This window comes from Schistocerca serialis, chromosome 9 (assembly GCF_023864345.2).
Source record: "Schistocerca serialis cubense isolate TAMUIC-IGC-003099 chromosome 9, iqSchSeri2.2, whole genome shotgun sequence".
Lineage (NCBI taxonomy): Eukaryota > Metazoa > Arthropoda > Insecta > Orthoptera > Acrididae > Schistocerca > Schistocerca serialis.
Genome location: NC_064646.1, coordinates 282,984,120 through 283,004,960, shown reverse-complemented (window position 1 = coordinate 283,004,960; position 20,841 = coordinate 282,984,120). Strand labels below are relative to the sequence as shown.

At 46.2% G+C, this 20,841-nt stretch overlaps 1 protein-coding gene and 1 pseudogene across 1 annotated transcript in view; one reads left to right on the top strand and one right to left on the bottom strand.

The window, feature by feature from the left end:
- The window catches only part of LOC126419104 (retinol-binding protein pinta-like), a 323,696-nt gene that overhangs the window by 84,806 nt on the left and 218,049 nt on the right, over nt 1-20,841 (bottom strand). The gene's annotated exons all lie outside the window — the stretch shown is intronic.
- LOC126420276 (5S ribosomal RNA) lies at nt 14,778-14,896 on the top strand (annotated as a pseudogene).

Below are 20,841 nucleotides of genomic sequence, written 5' to 3'. Positions count from 1 at the left end.
GAGAGAGTAGACGCTGTTCATGGAAGAAGTTGCAATTGTCAGAATATATTTGAGAAAGCAGATGGGCTTTTGATTTATGATGCTGGTGTAATGGAATATTTTTGTCAATATATTATTAGGTAAAAAGGTATTACAGTTTTCTTTAATGACAAGCTCTCTTGCTCACAGGTACAGTCAACAAAGCATCTGGCTCGTGTTCATTTATTAGACTTGTAAGTCCGGTTTCTATGTGCAATTATAGTAATTTTGGTTTTTCAATTAGTTCATTGTAAGTGGTGTTTAAAATATTTTGTCGTATTGAGAAAGAACCGAGCCAGATACATGTACGTTGAGTCACACTACCACACACAGAACAGTTACACTTGTGCTTTGTTGTTTCGTAGCTTTTATAGTTGCAGGGGACTTAATTAATCAATTGTGTTAATGGAAATTCCTTGTCATTCTTTATTTTTTTATTTAATGCAGTCAAACTGCGTGCTAATACTAGTCAGGGCCAACCGGTTACGAGACTTCGTAACCGGTCACACAGCTACTAAAATTATTGGATTTATTCATTGATATTAGTCTTTTCTTTTCAATTAAGCCCCTATGCAGGCACATTCAGTGGTAAATGTGGCTACTCTCTGCAATCTGTGTTGTGAATAGAGCTGGTGGTAAAGAAGCAATAAATCAAAACACCATATGTGATGCTGAAGTCTTACTGCAAGAACAGCGAAAATGTGGTAGCGATAACCATTTACCCTCTCATCATTTTGTGGGAGGTGTCAGCGAGAAAACTTCCGTTAAGGCGTGAAATTACGAGTGAACTTTGCTGGAAGAGTGCTGTCATTCTCAAACACTGGATGGTTCAAATGGCTCTGAGCACTATGCGACTTAACTTCTGAGGTCATCAGTCGCCTAGAACTTAGAACTAATTAAACCTAACTAACCTAAGGACATCACACACATCCATGCCCGAGGCAGGATTCGAACCTGCGACCGTAGCTGTCACGCGGTTTCAGACTGAAGCGCCTTTAACCGCACGGCCACAACGGCCGGCAAAACACTGGATGAATAAAGTCAGAGTAATTGCGCGCCGCCAGTTACGCTGCCTCAAGTCGGACAAACAGCTTCTCACTGTAACACTTCCCTTATTGCGTTAAACTTTTAACAACAGATTATACGTCTTAATGAGCAGATTATGACCGCATTTTACATTTTAAAATTCAGTCAATAACTATGCGAAACTATGAAAATCAAATTTTTTGTAGCCCCCTGATAGACCCGTTATATAGTCAATCTGCAACTGATAATGGATTTCCGGATAACAGTTTAGTAATGTAACGTTGGATTAAAATGAATACCTGCATCTCAAGGATAAAACAAAAAATATCTTATTAGGTGGAAAACACCGTATCTCAAGTAGTAGTAAGCCAATGAGGGGCAATGACCTATGTACCCTGTCCTAGTGAGGATAAAAAGACACCACATATGTTGTTAGATAACCATACCGAGGAAACCACGCATAACTTTTCTGAGACACGAGGTTTTATTATAAGCCTATGATAAATAGCGCACTCTTTGAGTCACCGTCATGTTCCCCGTGCTTGCTGTAGGATGGGGTGTCGTGGAGAGTCGAGGGGATAAGATCAGGGGTAGTCTTGTTGCAAGAGATAATCGTGTGTGAGTTTTTGAGGAAAAAGTACGTAAACGGCGTAAGACGACTCTTTTTTTTTTAATTCTTAAGGTACCCAACTGCTGAGGTCATCGCTCCCTACATTTACACATGACTTAAACTAACTTATGCTAAGAACAACACACACACACCGACGCCCCAGGGAGGACTCAAAGCTCCGACGGGAGGCGCCGCAGACGACTGTTATTCGCGAGAGGCCTGGAGTGAAATTCGCTGCTCTTTATTAGTCTCTTTGATCGTTAGATGTTTGCTGGTATTTTCAGTATTTTGGCATTCTCCTATCTCCTCAAGATATGGTGCCTGAGATGTGACCGAAAGCCAGTGCATGGGACTCTAGGTTGTAACGTATCCGTTGCGGTTGCGTTTTTGTCGGCAAGCTGATTGCTTGGAATACTCACGTGACTCGGTGTCGAAAGAAAAGTTATGGAGATTCCTGGTCTTCGGAGGTCGTATGACAGGTAGTGAATGTCATAGACCGACACGTTATGTGGGTAGCATTGGTTTCCCGTTCGCAGTCCACTCAAGGTGACACGACATACGAGGAAGTTCAGGTTTGGGAAACTTCAGATAAGTTGGAGAGCACGAAACAGGGCTGTCAGTTTTGCAGTGAATATCCTGCACAAATTCGACAGAGGGCGTTTCCCATAACCTCTCGCACAGAGATAGACGTAATTATAGGACAAAATATTGAAACAATGACGGTCAGAAGCGTATCTGAGACGAGAGTGTGCAGTGAAAAGTATCTGCAAGCCGTAGCAACGTAGTAGCATTCACAACTCACGAAGGAGTACACCAAAACATAAGTAAGCGCTTTTAAAAATCCGCAACAGTATCTACACTCCTGGAAATGGAAAAAAGAACACATTGACACCGGTGTGTCAGACCCACCATACTTGCTCCGGACACTGCGAGAGGGCTGTACAAGCAATGATCACACGCACGGCACAGCGGACACACCAGGAACCGCGGTGTTGGCCGTCGAATGGCGCTAGCTGCGCAGCATTTGTGCACCGCCGCCGTCAGTGTCAGCCAGTTTGCCGTGGCATACGGAGCTCTATCGCAGTCTTTAACACTGGTAGCATGCCGCGACAGCGTGGACGTGAACCGTATGTGCAGTTGACGGACTTTGAGCGAGGGCGTATAGTGGGCATGCGGGAGGCCGGGTGGACGTACCGCCGAATTGCTCAACACGTGGGGCGTGAGGTCTCCACAGTACATCGATGTTGTCGCCAGTGGTCGGCGGAAGGTGCACGTGCCCGTCGACCAGGGACCGGACCGCAGCGACGCACGGATGCACGCCAAGACCGTAGGATCCTACGCAGTGCCGTAGGGGACCGCACCGCCACTTCCCAGCAAATTAGGGACACTGTTGCTCCTGGGGTATCGGCGAGGACCATTCGCAACCGTCTCCATGAAGCTGGGCTACGGTCCCGCACACCGTTAGGCCGTCTTCCGCTCACGCCCCAACATCGTGTAGCCCGCCTCCAGTGGTGTGGCGACAGGCGTGAATGGAGGGACGAATGGAGACGTGTCGTCTTCAGCGATGAGAGCCGCTTCTGCCTTGGTGCCAATGATGGTCGTATGCGTGTTTGGCGCCGTGCAGGTGAGCGCCACAATCAGGACTGCATACGACCGAGGCACACAGGGCCAACACCCGGCATCATGGTATGGGGAGCGATCTCCTACACTGGCCGTACACCACTGGTGATCGTCGAGGGGACACTGAATAGTGCACGGTACATCCAAACCGTCATCGAACCCATTGTTCTACCATTCCTAGACCGGCAAGGGAACTTGCTGTTCCAACAGGACAATGCACGTCCGCATGTATCCCGTGCCACCCAACGTGCTCTATAAGGTGTAAGTCAACTACCCTGGCCAGCAAGATCTCCGGATCTGTCCCCCATTGAGCATGTTTGGGACTGGATGAAGCGTCGTCTCACGCAGTCTGCACGTCCAGCACGAACGCTGGTCCAACTGAGGCGCCAGGTGGAAATGGCATGGCAAGCCGTTCCACAGGACTACATCCAGCATCTCTACGATCGTCTCCATGGGAGAATAGCAGCCTGCATTGCTGCGAAAGGTGGATATACACTGTACTAGTGCCGACATTGTGCATGCTCTGTTGCCTGTGTCTATGTGCCTGTGGTTCTGTCAGTGTGATCATGTGATGTATTTGACCCCAGGAATGTGTCAATAAAGTTTCCCCTTCCTGGGACAATGAATTCACGGTGTTCTTATTTCAATTTCCAGGAGTGTATAAATAGCAAACCGCACCAAACAGTTTTCCAACCTAAAACCTCACGGAAGATTACCGATGACCAAAGCTCACTTTAAGCATAAAATCAATAACAACAATACATTTAGCAGACGAGTAATAACCAAGTACAGCTCAGGTAGGCCAAGCACACTACTGTATTACGGGAACACATAATTTGTAGAGCCGGCCGAAGTGGCCGTGCGGTTAAAGGCGCTGCAGTCTGGAACCGCAAGACCGCTAAGGTCGCAGGTTCGAATCCTGCCTCGGGCATGGATGTTTGTGATGTCCTTAGGTTAGTTAGGTTTAACTAGTTCTAAGTTCTAGGGGACTAATGACCTCAGAAGTTGAGTCCCATAGTGCTCAGAGCCATTTGAACCATTTTTAATTTGTAGATTATATTCTAAAAACAATACCAGACAAACGTTGCCCTAATGTACCTATGTTTCAGATGAGATGCGGTGTTAATATATACTTGTGGAGGATTTTTACACACACTATCCAAAAGAGATTAAGTATATATAAAATCTAAACAATAAAATATGATGTCAAAATACTTCTAGCCTGCATAAAATTTGGGTACATATGCGCTCTAAGACAAAAAAGGAATGATCTGAATGGAGCAGGATTGGGCAAATGATCACAATTTCAGAAAAATTTGGTGATTAATTCAAAAGAAAGAGCGTCATAAATCTAGCACGTCAATAAGGCGTTGATCCATCACTGCCCCTTATGCAAATTCGGGTTGGCACTGTTGTGTTCGCTGGTTATCGGCGCTGATTTCGAAGCGAGACTGTTCACTGAAGGCAATTCTGTTCCAGTCAATGGGATTATAGACCGAAGACGTGCCTGGATGCCCCACCATCAGGAATGATAATCTGTGGTGCAATTTCTTTTCATACCAGGATCATTTTGGTTGTCATCCTTACAGTACAGTGGTACGCCGTCGACATTCTATGCCTCGTTTTGTTGCCCTTCATGGCAAGCCCTCCTGGGCTTACACTTCAGCAAGACAATGCACACTCGCACACGAGATTTTTTACTGCTTGTCTTCGTGTTTGCCAAACTCTACATCTACGTCAACATAAACATAAATACTCCGCAAGCCACCAAACGATGCTTGGCGGAGGGTACCCTACAATACTACTTGTCATTTCCTTTCCTGTTCCACACGCAAATAGAGAGAGGCAGAAACTACTATCTATATGCTTCCGTATGAGCCCTAATTTCACGTATCTTGTCTTTAGGGTACTTACGAGCAATGTAGACACATCAAAAAAAGTTTTGCATCAACTCGGTTCCGCGAGATCTCGAACCTGTACAGAAAATTGGAATAGAGATTAACATAATCATTATTTCCGCCTTTTTTATTGCTCATGAAAACCACACATTGCATGTTGTACCACCACACAGCGAGACCTTCAGAGGAGGTGGTCCAGACTGCTGTACACACCGGTACCTGTAATACCCAGTAGCACGTCCTCTTGCATTGATGCATGCCTCTATTCGTTGTGGCATACTATCCAGAAGTTCATCAAGGCACTGTTGGTCCAGATTGTCTCACTCCTCAACAGCGATACAGAGTAAATCCCTCAGAGTGTTTGGTGGGTCACGTCATCCATAAACAGGCCTTTTCAATCTATTCCAGGCTTGTTCGATAGGGTTCATGTCTGGAGAACATGCTGGCCACTCTAGTCGAACAGCTGGCCGAAGTGGACGAGCGGTTCTAGGCGCTTCAGTCTGGAACCGCGCGACCGCTGCGGTCGCAGGTTCGAATCCTGCTTCGGGCACGGATGTGTGTGATGTCCTCAGGTTAGTTAGGTTTAAGTAGTTCTAAGTTCTAGGGAACTGATGACCTAAGATGTTAAGTCCCATAGTCCTCAGTGCCATTTGAACCATTTGATCTAGTCGAGCAGTGTCGTTATCCTGGAGGAAGTCATTCACAAGATATGCACCATAGGGGCGCGAATTATTGTCCATGAAGATGAAAGCCTCGCCAATACGCTGCCGATATGGTTGCACTACCTATCAGAGGATGGCATTCATGTATCGTACAGCCATTACGGCGCCTTCCATGATCACCAGTGGCATACGTTGGCCCCACGTAATGCCACCCCAAAACAGCAGCGAACCTCCACCTTACTGCACTCACTGGACAGTGTGTCCAAGGCGTTCAGCCCGACTGAGTGGCCTCCAAACACGTCTCTGACGATTGTCTGGTTGAAGGCATATGCGACACTCATCAGTGAAGAGAAACTGATTCCACTCCTGAGCCAGCCATTCGGCATGTTGTTGGGCCCATCTCTACCGCACAGCAAGGTGTCGTGGTTGCAAAGATGTACCTCACCATGGATGTCGGGAGTGAAGTTCCGCATTATGCAGCCCATTGCGCACAGTTTGAGTCGTAACATGACGTCCTGTGGCTGCACGAAAGGCATTATTCAACATAGTGGCGTTGCTGTCAGGGTTCCTCCGAGCGATAATCCGTAGGTAGCGGTCATCCACTGCGGCAGCAGTCCTTGGGCGGCCTGAGTGACGCATGTCGTCGACAGTTTCTGTCTCTCTGTATCTCCTCCATGTCCGAACAACATCGCTTTGGTTTACTCCGAGACACCTGGACACTTCCCTTGTTGAGAGCCATTCCTGGCACATTGACCGTCAGAGCATGGTTGAACTACAGACATCACGAGGCATGTACCTCCTTCCTGGGGAAATGACTGGAACTGATCGGCTGTCGGACCCCCTCCGTGTAATAGGCGGTGCTCGTGCATGGTTGTTTTCATCTTTGGGTAGGTCTAGTGACAGTCAAAGGGGCTGTGTCTGTGATACATTATCTACAATTAATGTCTATCTTCAGGAGTTCTGGGAACTGGGGTGATGCAAAACTTTTTTTGATGTGTGTATGATGGCGGCAGTAGAATCTTCCGGCAGTCAGCTTAAAACGTCGGTTCTCTAAATTTCCTCAACATTGTTTCTCGGAAAGAACGTCGCCTTCCATGCAGGGGTTCCTGTTGTGTCTAGACAAGACAGCCTAGACACAATGCGAGGAAGCCGAAAGGCACGCGCGAAGTTAAAGCAAGGTGCGTGAGGTCTGAAACAGGATACGTAATGAATGCTATAAAGAAAAGTACGTAGCTTCTGGAATACTTAACTTTAATCCATCCTTTTGGTACATGTGGAGATTGTGGCGATACAAGTGAGACTCTTTAGATACATGCAATGTTACTAATGGCGCCTTGCTAGGTCGTAGCCATGGACTTAGCTGAAGGCTATTCTAACTATTGGCTCGGCAAAGGAGCGAGGCTTCGTCAGCGTAGTCGCTAGCTACGTCGTCCGTACAACTGGGGCGAGTGCTAGTCCGTATCTCGAGACCTGCCTTGTGGTGGCGCTCGGTCTGCGATCACACAGTGGCGACGCGCGGGTCCGACATGTACTAATGGACCGCGGCCGATTTAAAGCTACCACCTAGCAAGTGTGGTGTCTGGCGGTGACACCACAGATCCCATTTGAGCTCCCGAAGCATCTCCGTAACACTTACGTGTTGTTCGAACCTACCGGTAGCAAATCTCTGAACTGCGTCGATGTCTTGCTTCAATCTGACCTAGGACAGCTCCCACACACGCGAGCAGAACTCAAGAATACGTCTCACCAGGATCCTATATGCGGTCTCCTTTACAGGTGAACCACTATTTCCTAAAATTCTCCCAAAAAACCTAAGTCGACCATTCGCATTCCCTACCACAGTTCTCACGTGCTCGTTCGACCTCATATCACTTTGCAACGTCACGGCCAGATATTTAGACCACCCGACTGTGTCAGGCAGAACACTAGTAACACTACATCCCAACATTCATCATACCAGCTGGAAATTTTATGAAAGTCGTTTTGTATCTTCCTACAATCACTCAACTTTTCCACCTTACCGTACACCTCGGCATCATCACCAAACAACCGCCGATTGCTGCCCATACTGTCCGCCAAATCATTTATACGTATAGAGAACATAAGCAGTCGTATCACTCTATTTTGATCGGCAAGGTTGCCGGGTCTCTCTCCAATTTAGAACGTTTGGAGCATTATGGGCAGGGCCGTCCAACCAGCTCGGGATTTTGACGATCTCTAGTTGAGCAGAATTTGGCACGATATCCCTCTGGAGGACATCCAGCAATTCTGTCAATAAATACCAGGACGAATAACTGCTTGCGTAAGGGCCGGAGGCGGCCCGGCGAGTCATTGACTTGCTCAATTTGGGGAGCTGATTGTCTTGATAATCATCCAATTTTACTGAAATTGTAATCGTTCCTTCTTTTATTTGTCTGTGCACGTACATCTGTACATCTACCGATTTCCGTCTCATTCGGATAATTCCTTTGTGGTGCGTCCTCCATTTTTTTGGTTCTTAGAATATTTCGATGGCTCAACATGGGAACACAGGATCACACCATATGGGTCTTGTGTTGTGGAGCCCCTGCGCTGCACATTATATTCCGAAACACTGCCTGAAACAGCATTGTAGCCTGTCGTCAGGTGTGCAGGGATCGCAGCTTTACTTCACAGACTGGGCAAGCGCCCGACCTCTGCGTTCTGTGATGAGGTGTTGACGTCACATCTTGTCGCCAATTCATGGTTTCACTGTTCTTTATCTACTCCTCACAGGTGCTCAAGAAAGTGGCACGCAAACGCCGGCTAACTTCGCCTTTTACGAGATGCTCGATCACAGGCGCTGGGCATTAACTGTCTGCCCCCCTGTGAAACTTACTTATATCAGTGGATTTTCCCGTTTGCGGCCGGTATCGTCGCAAGCAGTATCCTCCACTCGCTTCTGCTCTGCTTATATACAAGATGGTTGTAATTAAACTTTCCCTATTTAACACTTTATAACATAGAAACTAATCATCGTACGAGTACCAAACTTGGTAGCAATAATGTCCAGAGTAAGGGGTGCATAATTTCCATGCGCCACACTGCCACCGTCCAGTCCCAACTATGGCCACCAGGTGCCGCGATCAGTCATCGTGATTCATAGTCTCGCACACCTAACCAGTAGCCGGCCGGCGTGGCCGAGCGGTTCTAGGAGCTACAGTCTGGAACCGCACGACCGCTACGGTCGCAGATTCGAATCCTGCCTCGGGCATGGATGTGTGTGATGTCCTTAGGTTGGTTAGGTTTAAGTAGTTCTAAGTTCTAGGGGACTGATCACCTCAGAAGTTAAGTCCCATAGTTCTCAGAGCCATTTGAACCACTTTTTTAAACCTAACCAGTCACAGTGCACTTGTTTACGTGTCAACATGAGCTTGGACAAAAGGAGCAGGGCATTATTGGTGAAGCTCTGTTATCAAAACAACAGTAATACTGCAGCTGCACTTCGGGGATATCATCAGCAGAAAGGATTACGGAAAGGTCCTCTTTCTCTACTTGCTGTGCGGTGCATGATGAAAAAGTTCGAATCAACTGGAGAACTGGGCGTCGCTCCGGGAAGAGGCCGACAGCTGGTTGCACCACAGGTGGTTGATAAAATCGCTGTCTGTATGGCGGACAACGCTGTGCACAATTCCCGATCGTCAGGCAGTGCGCGTGCTGTGTCACGATAGTTGAACATCCCGTGTCCACTGTACGGAAGGCGCTTCGAACCATTCTCAAATGACATCCGTACAAGATCCATGTCGTATACCACCTTGCACCAGGGGACTCACAAAGACATGTTGACTTCGTTCTCCACTTTCTCGCAAGGGTTGAAGTTGAAGTCTGGACCACCCCATGGACAGACGAAGCTCATTTTTCTCTGACGGGTGAAGTGAACACACAGAATTGCCGAGTGTGTGGATATTCACCTCTAGTCACTGTGCATGAAGTTCATCCATATGGTGAACGTGTCACCGTATGATGTGACTTCACGGCTACGTTCATCATTGGCCCATTCATTTTTGAACATGTTGGCGCTCAAGGACCAAAGACGTCCAGTGTGACTGGCCAGCGTTACTGCGATATGCTGCGCCAGCATGTCATACCCGCCCTACAGGGGAGAGACGCACTGAACTCAGCAGTTTTCATGCAGAATGGGGCCGCACCGCACATCGCTCATGAAGTTCAACCGCTTCTCCGAAACACATTTGGAAAGATTGAATTATCAGCCGATCGTTTCCAAATGTGTGGCCGGGACGATCACCTGATCTCACTCCCTGTAATTTCTGGTTGTGGGGTGACCTGAAGGATAGGGTTTACCAGGGAATATTCATAAATGTGCTGAACTGGAGCGCAGCGTATCAAGAGAGGTAGTCAGCATACCTACGGCCATGCTTTGTTCTGCTGTGTAGAAGGCAATGCTGCGCTTTCAGGCTCTTCTGGACACTGATGGGCGCCATATTGAGCTCCTTTTGTAGCAGTAATGGTACCGATAAGTAACGGTATGATATACCGTAGGATCTCGTTAAAAGTGTTTCAATTGAATTCATTCTGCATTATTTCTCTTCGCCATGTGCTTGACATTAATGCTACCAAGTTTGGCCCTTGTACGGTAATTAGTTTCCGTGTTACAAAGTGTTAAATAGGGAAAGTTTAATTATAATGACTCGATCCTTTTCTTGCCGCATTACGTGCCCGATACGCCATCGAGCATCATTCAGTATCACGGTGGGAAGTCGTCATAATGCTTTGGATCATCGGTGTATTTAAACAGCGCGTAGAGCTTAACTGTCGACAACTTCAGTTGCCCCAGTATCATGTATCACCGTATACAGAAAGCTTCAGAAAATGAGAAGGGGTACCGTGTGATAATTAAAATTCAGTTGCTCAAGGGGGTCCATTGTGGGTTGTAATTACCGTACGACAGCGAAACTTGGTAGCTAGATATGCTAATGCGTTAATGCGGAACCGATTTACGCAGGAAAACAATAGTTTTGCGGCCAACGTGTGCGACTCTGGCGCTGTACACTGTTTCTATCAGGATATGACATTAACGCTGTCATTTGACACAACGTGAGTAAACAGTATGGCTATCGAGAAGAGAAACGGCGCGCTGTTAGTGAAACTGCTTTATGTGGAGGGTAGCAATTACAGTGGTGCGTCGAAAGAGTATCGCCGATTGAAAGGTCTCAGAAGATGCTAATGAAATTTGAAAACATGTGGGAGCTGCGTGTGGTACCTGGAAGAGGAAGGTGTCATATCCCGGTGTAAGTTATTGACGAGGTTGCTGTCGCCTTGACTGGCAGTGGAGCAGGTTCCCCGGATAGTGTTAGTGTTTGTGTAGTGTCACAAGAACTGTCCATTCCTTAGTCAACAGTATGGAGAGTACACAGAACTGTCGAATTCGGGGCACTGATGAACCGCGTGTTGTGGACGAAGAGCCAGAGCACTCGCCGAATGTGACTGTGAGACGTGGATTTACAAGTACCATTGTTCTCGGTCTGTTCTTCTTTGAAGACAATACACCCAGGGGCCCTGTCAGCTGTGTCGTGACGTCTGCATGTTATCGAGGCCTCCTAGCACAGCACGTGTTACCTGCTTTGGGAGAGCGCAGCTGTGAGGAAACCACCGTTTCCATGCAGGACCGTGTAATACCTACAGTCGCTAGCCCAGTGAAAGATCTGCTTAATGTAACCTTCCAGAAACCTGTTATCTTCAGAGGTTTTCCAGGTGCATGACCGCCAAGATCAGCTGGTGCGTATGACCCTAGTTGTTTTTGCGTCCTAAAACAAACAAAGATCACCTGATCTGAATCCATGTGACTTTTAGCTCTGGGGATATCCAGCAGAACGAACTGAAGGCCAGTACATGGAACAAGTTGTTCAGATCCCATTGGGACTGCTGCGAGCAACTGTTGACCACGTCGCTTTACGGATGCAGCATCTTGTCGGCGTCTTCGGTGCTCGTATTGAACAATCTGTGTACGCGTTGGTTAATAATAAAATCAGAATTACGCCTTTCTCACTTGTTTGACCTTTTCTGTCCACGTACCTTTCCTAATTCATTAAAAATGGAAACATTTATATACGTCTTTCCTGGATTCACAGCGCCACACTTGCACCTAGTGGCCAAAATTGGAACCAGTCCTTTTTAAGCGTATATCGGTTCCGCATTAACACATTAGCACATCTACCGAGTTTCGCTGCCGTACGATAATTAAAGCGCACACTGGACCTCCGTGAATAGCTGCACTTAAATTATAGCCATTCGGTGTAAACGCGTAGCATTTTAAATATGTGAAATGGAGAGAACTTTCTGCGCGGCTCTTAGTCATTCTCGCACACGTCTCATGAGTAAACAAGTTATCTGACCATTTACATTCCAACACACTCCAGCCTTTTCTCGCTGAAGGCCTCGACATCAGGTTTAGAAACCAGAACGCTCCAATCTAGCTGCGGAATGCTTCTGAGAATGTAGCAAGTGACATCGCGTGAAATGGCAACGATGATTTACGGCCTCAGCAGTGCATGCCGCCGCTGTTTCTACTGCGACTATTTTCATTATCTTTGCTTTTTACTTCCCGTACACGGTTTTATCTTTCCAAGCTATGAGCTTGCTTTCGTTGTGAAAACTCCTTTCACTGCTCTAAGTCGATGCAGGACAGAATATTTTTAAAATCCAGTTTTTGCGAGTAATTTCAAACTGACTTCTGATGAGCTACAGACTTGAAACTTTCAACGTCACTCAGAACTGAATGACAGTGCAATAGTACCTCGCTTTCTTGTGTGTGGCGGAGGATACTTCGTGCACCACTGCTATTTCCCCCTTTTCCTGTAGTAGTCGCGAATTTTACGCGGTAGCAACAACCGCAGGTAAGCCTCCGTGTAAGCTGGAATCTCTTATTTTTACCTTCACGGTCTTTCCGCGAGATGTACATAGGAGGAAGCAATATACTGGCTGACTCAGGAGGAGAGAAACTTAATTAAACATGAAATTTACCGTACATCTCTGTAATTTCATCAGAATATTTGAAATCGATTGAAAGTCTAAAAAGCATAAAATGATTATTTAAATAAAAAACTTTTTAATGAAACACCTTTTTGAAACGGAGTTCTCAGGGAACTACATTTTACGTCGAGAAATCAGGGAAAATTTGTACTTGTGGTGTTTTAATACCTAAGGCAATACTTGTAAAACTTAAAACGAAAAACGTGCGGCGCATGTAGTGGATAATAATGAGGAGTGTAGAGAATAGCTGTCGTTACGAGAAATCTCAAAACAGTTCATATCTTTTGCAGCGCAATACAATTTTTAGTGACTTTCAGGCGAACTATCCATGCATCAATTATCTATTTCTCTCGGCTCACGTTTTTCATTTCGAATTTTATAAGTATTGTTCATAGCTATTAAAAAATCACAAGCACAAATTGACAGGAGTATCAGTGTAGGGTTAGGAGAAATCATTTTGTACTTTTATGTCTGTTTTAAAAGCTTGTTATGTTAAAAAGTCTGTTTATTTAAATATTTATTTTTTATAGACAGCTGTACAGGAAACATGCCTGTAGTCCATCAAAGCCTAGTTTAGGTACTACAATCAGATTATATAAGAAACTATGAGAAACCTGATGATGATCGCTCAACTGCGCGGTTATCAGCGCCCGTACCAATTCCCAAACTTTGCTCAGTCCAATCTCGCCACTTTCATGAATGATGATGAAATGACGAGAACAACACTAACACCCAGTCATCTCGAGGCAGGTGAAAATCCCTAACCCCGCCGGGAATCGAGAACGCGACCGTGAGACCATGAGCTAAACTTGTGATAAACATACTAACCATGATGTACAGGAATAAACTTGTCCTACGAAGTCTCTTTATCGCGATGAGAAAACTTTTTGCCTTTTATTTTCGTTAACGACAATGATGTAATTCTGGCTTTCACAAGAATACTCGAATATGCCGAGAAAATATCAGGGGAAAGACAAAGTTAAACGTTTGCTGTGTACTAGCTTATGACCACGGTGACTGAATCCTCTGCGATCAGTGAGTTTTGAGGCTTTGAAAAAGAACAGAGCATTGGCAGGAGGGTCATGGGAGCATCACAAAGACAGGTTGCACAGGAAGCTGGTTGCAGTGCAGTGACGGCACAGCGAATACTGACGTAATGGACTTAAGGGCAACGTGTGGCAAGGGAGAGCAGCCACGGGTCCTTCCAGAAGGGTTACACGGCGAGAAGGTGGTAGGACTAGCCGGCCCTGTGACCAAGCGGTTCTAGGCGCTTCAGTCCGGAACCGCGCTGCTGGTACGGTAGCAGGTTCGAATCCTGCCTCGGGCATGGATGTATGTGATGTCCTTAGGTTAGTTAGGTTTCAGAAGTTCTAAGTCTAGGGGACTGATGACCTCAGAAGTTGACTCCCATAGTGCTTAGAGCCACTTGAACCATTTTTGGTGGGAGGACTGTTCGACTAGCTCTGACGAATAGACTGGTGACAATAGCTGGATTCCAGATAGAGGTTACGGAGAGAGTGTCACCACACGCAGCACTGGTTGATTAGACAGGCAAAAAAAAGACCTTTTCGAAATATATTAAATTGTTTTGCATGTTGAAGATATGCGACTAACTTAATAGAATTCCATTTTCATGTATCATATCAGGATTCTTAAATATTGTACGTAATACAGAACTTTACAATATGGTTTAAAAATTGCAATACTTTATTCGTATTTCCAGGGTGGCGATTCTTCTGGAAAACCTGGAATTTTCAGGGAACTACATTTTTACCTCGAAAAATCGGGGAAATCTCGGGGAATTTCAGGAATTTCATAAAATCCCAGGGAATTCTGCGTTTTTAACCTTGCTTCGAAATTGAGTTTTATAAATCACAGATTTTAAAGTATTTAATATAAGTGTACTAATTATATGAATATTGTTCCATATAAATAGCCAACGGCCTCACTGCCGTGGTAACACCGGTTCCCGTCAGATCACCAAAGTTAAGCGCTGTCGGGCTGGGCTAGCAGTTGGGCGGGTCACCGACCGGGTCTGCCGAGTGCTGTTGGCAAGTGTGGTGCACTCAGCCCTTGTGTGACCAATTGAGGAGCTGCATGACTGAGAAGTAGCGGCACCGGTCATGGAAACTGACAACGGCCGGGAGAGCAGTGTGCTGACCTCATCTGCACTGAGTGGCGCCTGAGGGCTGAGCATGAAAAGGCGACCTGTCGGTACCGTTGGGCCTTCAAGGTATGTTCAGATGGAGTTTGTCTGTTTATTCTATATAAATGAATTATCGATGTTTAAAAACTGCCGCTAAACTATTGCTTATGGCTCGTATATAGCTCAGCTCAGAGGAAAGAGAAGTCATTATAGTGGTACGCAGCCCCTTCCAGCTCACCATTAATTTATCAGGAACTTCTTGACACCATCTTCCTCCTCTGACCGAGCTGTTCTAGGCGCTAAAGTCTGGAACCGCGCGACCGCTACGGTCGCAGGTTCGAATCCTGCCCCGGGCATGGATGTGTGTGATGTCCTTAGGTTATGGTTCAAATGGCTCTGAGCACTATGGGACTTAACATCTAAGGTCATCAGTCCCCTAGAACTTAGAACTACTTAAACCTAACTAACCTAAGGACATCACATACATCCATGCCCGAGGCAGGATTCGAACCTGCGACCGTAGCGGTTTCGCGGTTCCGGACTGAAGCGCTTAGAACCGCTCGGCCACCGCGGCCGGCTGTCCTTAGGTTAGTTAGGTTTAAGCAGTTCTAAGTTCTAGGGGACTGTTGTTGATAATTCTTCCGGGTTATATGGCCGTGGTCCATGGAATTCTTCTATTCAGTCGGCGGGACTCAGCAGGACCAGCCATACCTCTGAGGATGTCCAACGTCGTATTGGACGAAATGTTAGGAATAAAAGAATTCCATGGTCCACGGCCATATAACCCGGAAGAATTATCAACAACAGTACCATCCGGTCGTGAAAACCTTCATTGTATGATTCTAGGGGACTTATGACCTCAGAAGTTAAGTCCCATAGTTCTCAGAGCCATTTGAACCATTTTGAATCTTCCTCCTCATGCCTCGAATTCTCAGTAACCCTGGTTTCGTATACGATCCAAGACCAGTATAATGTACTAAACATGAATTAAACACATATTCTATCGTACTACTTTCATAGAAGAGAGAGAATTTAGTGCACAACAATAAAAAAGCACCTATTTAAAATTTACAATAAAAAACCGCCAAATTCAGTTCTTTTGTTCACTTGCGTGAGCAGGTAAATAGTAACGATGAAAAAACATGTTCTATTTTGTTGTGCAGGACTATCCCGTTGCAGCAACCAGTAGTAGTTGGCCATTACGGATGTACTCCACCGACCCTGATACCTGCAGTCCATCTCCTTAACGCCTTGATGAAATCTCTTACCCTCATCTTCATTCACTGACCCGCACTGTGAGTGAAGGAAGAGTACCTTGTCTCATGTTGCGTCCTTAGACTTTACATTTATCCTGAATTTTGTTCACGTATTCCACCCAGTTTGACTCTTTCGTATTTTCCAAGAACTTCTGAACCACTTCTTTGGACACAAGCTTTCTTTTCTTGAGGAGTCATACATCCTTCGAAACTTTTATCCTTACTTAGTCTCCCGATCTATAGCCCTGCAAATAAACCATCTCTGACTTTTGCCTCTGAGAGGACAACAGCCGCGCGGATTAGCTGAGCGGTCTATGGCGCTGCAGTCGTGGACTGTGCGGCTGGTCCCGGCGGAGATTCGAGTCCTCCCTCGGGCGTGGGTGTGTGTGTTTGTCCTTAGGATAATTTAGGTTAAGTAGTGCGTAAGCTTAGGGTCTGATGACCTTAGCAGTTAAGTCCCATAAGATTTCACACACATTTGAACATTTTTTGAGGACAGCAAACTTATTGGTACGGTTTTAACACAGTTGCCATTCTTATCCAGTGCCTTTGTAAACTGCTTCATTATCCTTAATTTAATGTGGAAGGAGGGGGGGGGGAGGGCACGAGATAATAGAACTTTCTGAGGATGTACTAAGCTTTTTCCTTTTTCTGACGATGTTCTTGTATCCTATAATCACGATAAATCGTTCCTGTTTTGCTTTCCCTATTCAAGGCGCTTACTTTACAAATGCAGAGGTAACAATTATCAAGGTGGTTATTTGGTGCACGTCACAGCATTAGAACTCCAAAAACATGGGACTTCAGCTTTCCCTTTGACCACTCTCTTAATCTGCAACACAAACGTTATACACTCTATGAGAAGCCCAAGATTTATCCTTATGCCCTGCTTTCACTCACTTTTAACAAACGAGGCTATATTCCATCTGTCTTTGGTGATCCTAGAACGCCACAAATATAACAGAATGTATCTGGATTGTCCAAATACTTTTTCCTCTGCGTTGTTGCAACTCAACAAATCAAGTAAAACAAAATATTCAAATAAAACATTCTTCTAAGTACTCTTGCTCAGAAGTAGTTGAGTAACTTGTATATGATTTCCGCTATTACAAAAGTGCAAAGTGCTGCCATTTGCTAATACATCCTGTACAAAACATAGTAATTCAGACTTACTTACTTCGAAATGGCCGTTACTTTTAAATACGTAATTGTTTGTACTTCTCTTTCATTGGGCATACTGCGTTTTTAATGACATTTTAATTATAAGTAATCAACTTATAAAACTGTATGTCATACGATGAAAATAACGTAACCTAGGTTGAGACTTCTAGCTGCTGTGCTTCGTTTACCGCCGTTGCCATGCGACAGAAACACACAGTTGCTTGGTCTACGGCCAGAGTCAACTTGATGTTTATGTAACATTCTTCGGTGTTCAGTGATCAGTCTCGTTTCTGTCTGCAGTGGTCAGATCGACGCAAACGTGTTCGTAAACGATACGGTGAAAGGTCACAGGAAGCAGCGATTCCCGAGCCTCTGGAAATTCGATTATTGTGGTGTGGTACGTAGTGACAGGACTGATTTGGTAATCGTTGAACGACGGCTGGGCACACGCCAGTATGTGGCAAGAATGTGAAACGCAGTTCTCATACCCTTCGTTACCAGGATACTAAATTCACTTTCCAGCAGGATAATGCAAGACCCCACACTGCAGTTCGCAACACAAAAGCGTTAAGAAATGTACGGGTCATGGATTGGTGTGTTTCGTCCCCTGACTTGTCACCATAGAACATAACTGGGGTGTGGTGGGAAGACGTATACTTTGCTATTAGTAATCAATCTTCATGAACTGGCACAGCAAGCGTTTCAGATGACATTCGTAGGCTGACTGCTTCCACGCCAAAACGAATACGAGGATTTATTCGTGCCTGTGGTGGGTCACACCCGCTAGCGACACTGACAATGGACATCAAGTTCGTAAGGAAATGAAAATTTTGTTATTTACACTACTGGCCATTAAAATTGCTACACCAAGACGAAATGCAGATGATAAACGGGTATTCATTGGACAAATATATTATACTAGAACTGACATGTGATTACATTATCACGCAATTTGGGTGGATAGATCCTGCGAAATCAGTACCCACAACAACCACCTCTGGCCGTAATAACGGCCTTGATACGTCTGTGCATTGAGTCAAACAAAGCTTGGATGGCGATCACAGGTACAGCTGCATATGCAGCTTCAACACGATACCACAGTTCATCAAGAGTAGTGACTGGCGTATTGTGACGAGCCAGTTGCTCGGCAACCATCGACCAGAAGTTTTCAGTTGGTGAGAGATTTGGAGAATGTGCTGGCCAGGGCAGCAATTGAACATTTTCTGTATCCAGAAAGGCTCGTACAGGACCTGCAACATGCGGTCGTGCATTATCCTGCTAAAATGTAGGGTTTCGCAGGGATCGAATGAAGGGTAGAGCCACGAGTCGTAACACATCTCAAATGTAGCGTCCACTGTTCAAAGTGCCGTCAATGCGAACAGGAGGTGACCGAGACGTGTAACTAATGGCACCCCATACCATCACGCCGGGTGATACGCCAGTATGGCGATGACGAATACACGCTTCCAATGTGCGTTCACCGCGATGTCGCCAAACCCGGATGCGACCTTCATGATGCTGTAAACAGAACCTGGATTCATCCGAAAAAATGACGTTTTGCGATTCGTGCACCAGGTTCGTCGTTGAGTACACCATCGCAGGCGCTCCTGGTTGTGATGCAGCGTCAGGGGTAACCGCAGCCATGGTCTCCGAGCTGATACTCCATGCTGCTGCAAACGTCGTCGAACTGTTGGTGCAGATGGTTGTTGTCTTGCAAACGTCCCCATCTGTTGACTCAGGGATCGAGACGTGGCTGCACGATCCGTTACAGCAATGCGGATAAGATGAGTCTCATCTCGACTGCTAGTGATACGAGGCCGTTGGGATCCAGCACGGCGTTCCGTATTACCCTCCTGAACGCACCGATTCCATATTCTGCTGACAGTCATTGGATCTCGACCAACACGTGCAACAGTGTCGCGATACGATAAACCGCAATCGCGATAGGCTACAATCCGACCTTTATCAAAGTCCGAAACGTGATGGTAAGCATTTATCCTCCTTACACGAGGTATCACAACAACGTTTCACCCGGCAACGCCGGTCAACTGCTGTTTGTGTATGAGAAATCGGTTGGAAACTTTCCTCATGTCAGCACGTTGTAGATGTCGCCACCGGCGCCAACCTTGTGTGTATGCTCTGAAAAGCTAATCATTTACATATCACAGCATCTTCTTCCTGTCGGTTAAATTTCGCGTTGTAGCACGTCATCTTCGTGGTGTAGCAGTTTTAATGGCCAGTAGTGTAAATCCATACAAATGACGAATCAGTAGATAGGACACATTCTGAGATAGCAAGGAATCGTCATCTTAGCAAAAAAATGGTTCAAATGGCTCTGAGCACTATGGGACTCAACTGCTGAGGTCATTAGTCCCCTAGAACTTAGAACTAGTTAAACCTAACTAACCTAAGGACATCACAAACATCCATGCCCGAGGCAGGATTCGAACCTGCGACCGTAGCGGTCTTGCGGTTCCAGACTGCAGCGCCTTTAACCGCACGGCCACTTCGGCCGGCCGTCAGCTTAGCAGCGGAGGGAAGTGTGGGTGGTTAAAAATCCTAGAGGGAGACGAAGAGACGAGTAGAGTGAGCAGATTCAGATGGACGTGGGTAGCAGTAGTCATTCAGAGATGAAGAGGCTCACACAGGATAAATTAACCAGCAGAGCTGTGTCGAAACAGTCTTCGGACTGAAGACCACAACAACAATATCTGATCAAAATCTCCACAAAGCTTGTGTATTGTGTATTAAAATCGGGGACATAGAAACGACGTATAGGCTTCTTCCCGCCGTAGCCCTCAGTGGGCCGGCCGCGGTGGTCTAGCGGTTCTAGGCGCTCAGTCCGGAACCGCGTGACTGCTACGGTCGCAGGTTCGAATCCTGCCTCGGACATGGATGTGTGTGATTTCCTTAGGTTAGTTAGATTTAAGTAGTTCTAAGTTCTAGGGGACTGATGACCACAGATGTTAAGTCCCATCGTGCTCAGAGCCATTTGAACCCTCAGTGGTTCACAACCCCACAACAGGCCACAGCAGTCCACCCACTCCACCGCCACCCCACACCGAACGCAGATTTATTGTGCGGTTCGGTCCCCATCAATGGACGAGGCCACGGTTTCCAGTCGTCTAGGATCAACCAATAGGAGCTGCAGGCGATGTCGTACTGTTATCAAAGGCACTCGCGTCGGTTGTCTGCTGCCACATCCCTGCCTATGCTAACGGGTACGTTCGCCGTATATCCCACACTGATTTCTGCTGTTATTTCACGCTGTGTAGCTTGTCTCTTAGCACAGATAACTCTACCCAAACGCGCTGCTCTAGGTTGTTAAGTGAAGGCCATCGACCACTGCATTGTCCGTCCTACGGGTAATGCCTGAAATTTGTTATTCTGGGCACACTCTTGACACTGTGGATATTGGGATATTGAATTCCCTTTC